This window comes from Rutidosis leptorrhynchoides, chromosome 2 (genome assembly GCF_046630445.1).
Source record: "Rutidosis leptorrhynchoides isolate AG116_Rl617_1_P2 chromosome 2, CSIRO_AGI_Rlap_v1, whole genome shotgun sequence".
In the NCBI taxonomy this organism is placed as follows: domain Eukaryota; kingdom Viridiplantae; phylum Streptophyta; class Magnoliopsida; order Asterales; family Asteraceae; genus Rutidosis; species Rutidosis leptorrhynchoides.
The window spans coordinates 146,131,947-146,135,716 of record NC_092334.1 but is presented as its reverse complement, the minus strand read 5'-3'; positions in this window follow the sequence as shown (position 1 = coordinate 146,135,716).

Sequence of the window (3,770 nt, the reverse complement as noted above, 5' to 3'; positions counted from 1 at the left end):
CTCAAATCAAGGAAGAAGAAGCCGATTTCGGATCTAAGTGCAAGCATTAAAGTTGTTCATCTATCCTCTAGCTACGTTTTGATTGTAGTGGTATGCTCTAATCTTGATTTCCTAATTTAATTTTGTGAAAGGGTTAGTGTTAGGGTTAATGGTGAACTTAAAACCCACTTTGTTAGTAAATTGGGTGTTTTGGGTGAATTTGGGTCATGAAGACCTAAAGATGATTAACTAGCGTTTTTCGAAGTATTAATTGATGTTTATGAGCTTAAATTAGTTAGTTAATTACTAGTACACCTAGAGATAAGTAAATGGGCATTGTGTGGTTTGGGGGATGACCCGAAATGGGTGTGTTGACCTTAATTTGGTCAAATGGGTCAAGATGGACCTAAGTTAGTTAATGTTGTTGTGTAATGCATAAACCTTGTGTTGAAATGCGTTTTAAACCTAACTTGGCTAACGATTAGGGTTTTGGGGATGTTAACCCAAATATTAGGGTTAAAGGTGTAAATGTGTCAAAATTGCACCATGGGTCAAGATAACACTAGAATGGAGTTTTAGTTGGTTGACCAACTTGAGTTTGTGATTGATATTATGTATAATGTAATAGGTACGTTACATTGAAGATTTTCGAGCTTGATTATCTTCCACAAGAGATTTTGAGGTGAGTGGAGTAATTATACATATGTGTATATGACGCGTTTATTTGTGGGTGTTATGGTATGAACCATCGAGCCGGTAGTTCCATAACATGTGTGCGATAAGATGTGAACCACGAGCCGGTAGCATCGAGTGTGAACCACGAGCCGGTAGCACTATAAACTAGATGTGAACCACGAGCCGATAGCATCGAGTGTGAACCACGGGCCGGTAGCACTATAAAATAAGATGTGAACCATGAGCCGGTAGCATCGAGTGTGAACCACGAGCGAGTAGCACTATAAAAGAGTATGACTCAATTGCGTATGGTGTGAACCACGAGCCGGTAGCACCATAGCGTTTATGGTTAACCATATTGATATTGTCGTTTATTTAGCATATTGTTTATATATATATATATATATATATATATATATATATATATATATATATATATATATATATATATATATATATATATATATATATATATATATATATATATTGTGTTGAGTATATGCTAATGCGGTTTTGTGTTAATGTAAGACTTGTTAAGTGTTTTGGGTACGATGACATGCTAATTGAGTTACAAGTTCGTATGAGGTATTTGGTGAATGTGATTGCAAATAGATGAGTTATATATATGTATGTGTAATTATTGCATTCACTAAGCTTTGCTTACCCTCTCATTGTTTACCTTTTTATAGGTTCGGTTGTGGAAATGGGTAAGGGCATCATCTTGTATTAAAGATCCCGTCGTTGTTAGAGAACGCTTTTGGGATATTTAGCTTTTGGAGTTTGACCTAGACTTGGGTAGTTTAATCCCAAACACCATGCTCGTAGTGTAGTTTAGTATTTAAACTTTTTGATAGTCGAAACTCATATTTTGTATTAAACTCGTAAAACGGCCGATGTGGGCCCCGCTTCGTAAAACTCATTTTATTAATGGAATATGTTAGTTTTACATATTTGAATATGTTGTTAAAATCATTTTGTCTAATTATGTCGGGAAGTGGCCAATCTTTTTCGCATTTCAATGACCAGAATGGCGCGCCACGCGGCCTTCTGGCGCGCCGCGCCATTTGCTGATCAAACAAAAAAAAATTTTTATATTTTCCGCGGGTTCGTTTGTGTTTTGGTTTGGGTCGTTACATTGTTCTACAGCGAGTCCGAGTCAGGCCCCCATGAGTGTGCTGCCGTCGCTACAAAGAGATTGACTCAGGCCTTCTTCTTGCCGCCATCTCTACAACCGTTCCACGCCTCGATGTGAGGGGGCGTGTTGGGAAGTTATCCCACATTGGTCATGGACAAAAACAAATGTATGCATATAAGTCAAAGGGGAAGTCCCTCTATCACCAATTGATTTTAGAAAATGATGGACTCTTGGACTTATATGTTGTACATGTGGTTGGACTATACGATTTATTAATTCTGTCACTGATTATTCAGACAACACGAGTTCAGAGTCTGAATCAGAATCAGATGCAGATTCACAAGAAGGTAGAAATGATTATGCGTTCATGGCTAACACGTCCAATAATGACAAGGTATGTAATGATTTTATTTCTATATGTTCTAAATGCATTGACCTTGAACATGAAATAGCTAGACTTGAATGTGTAGTTTCTAAGCTTAGTGAAATTCCTGCTACTTGTGAAACTTGTTCGAAGCTTAGACTTGAACTTTAAGAACTTGAGTCTTGAAAATCAGACACACAAAAAGAACTATGAGGATGCTGTTTTCTACCTAAACAAGCAGAAAGAGTATGTTGATGTCATTAAGTCCTTAGAGAATCATGTAGGTCACTTGAAATCAACAGTTGTAGATGATCAGAAAGTGATTAACTTGTATTTAAGCTAGATAGAAGCCCTTAAGGAAGAAATGGATTCATGTAAGTTAAAGTATGAATCAGAAAAGGCTAGGATTGATAATTGGCAGAGAACGTCTTATGTGATACAAACCTTTAACCAAACTAAGAATGAGAACCATCAAGGGTTAGGTTATAATCAGGTTGCACCACCGTTTATGAATGAGTATGTTAAGAAGCCTATTGAAAAGAGTAAGGATGAGGTTGTAGAACAGCTATACAATGAGCATAAGGAAACATTAGTTAAGATTAAAAGTAAGGATGTTAAGACTAACAAACCTTTAGATGTTGTCTATGAAACGGAGTCCAACACTAATGTCAACACCGGAAAGGACAACAAACCTTTCATACTTGTGACTAAACGCATCACAATTCTGAAGAATCCAAAGATCGATAATAATGGGAGTGAGAGTCGGAAGACTCCGATTAAAAGTGTTGAAAAGCCATGATAAATTAGGAAGAAAAACACTCAGTTCACTATTGTTAAATTTGTCAAGGAAAGTAGTGCTTTGAATTCACAGGTTGTTGATCCGAAAGCTGAACATCCACCAAAAGGTGAGAGTTCAAACTCCGGCGGTGTGACAAAATATGTTCCCCCTAGTCATCGACAGACTGTTAAACAACAAGTCTCGTCACCCCCACCGACTAGACAACAGACCACAAACCCTAGGAGACAGTTTTCACCACCTAGGAGACAAGTGTTTAATTCTAATAATTTTGGTGCTGTTAATTATTTTAATTGTGGGATGTTGAGACATCGGGCTACAAATCGTAAACCCATTAATCATACACCCCACAAGAAGATAGATATAAGTCCTAAACGCTCTTTTAATAGAAGATCATCTTCACCAATATCTAAATATCCTTCTGTACAAACAAATGGAGTTAAAGTTTTTTAAATAAATGATTATTACAGGAAACCATTACCCAAAAATACTGTTTGGAAACGTAAATCAGAAGTCAAAGGTGTCCAGACCTTTGAAGGTCCTTCAAGATCTAAAGGAAAATGGGTGGAGTTGCCAGTGGTTGGCGTTGATGGGAAACCCACTACCATTAGGGCATGGGTGGCCCTCTCTAACTAATCTCCTTATTTTCATGTGCAGGTCATCTATAATCCATGCGGCAGTACATGGATTGTTGATAGTGGGGCCTCCAGGCACATGACAGGGAACTTGTCCTTGCTTTCTAATGTTAAAACAGTGAATGGAGGACCAGTTTCTTTTCAGGTAGTGAAGGAGGTTATATTACTGCGCAAGGGGTGATGGCA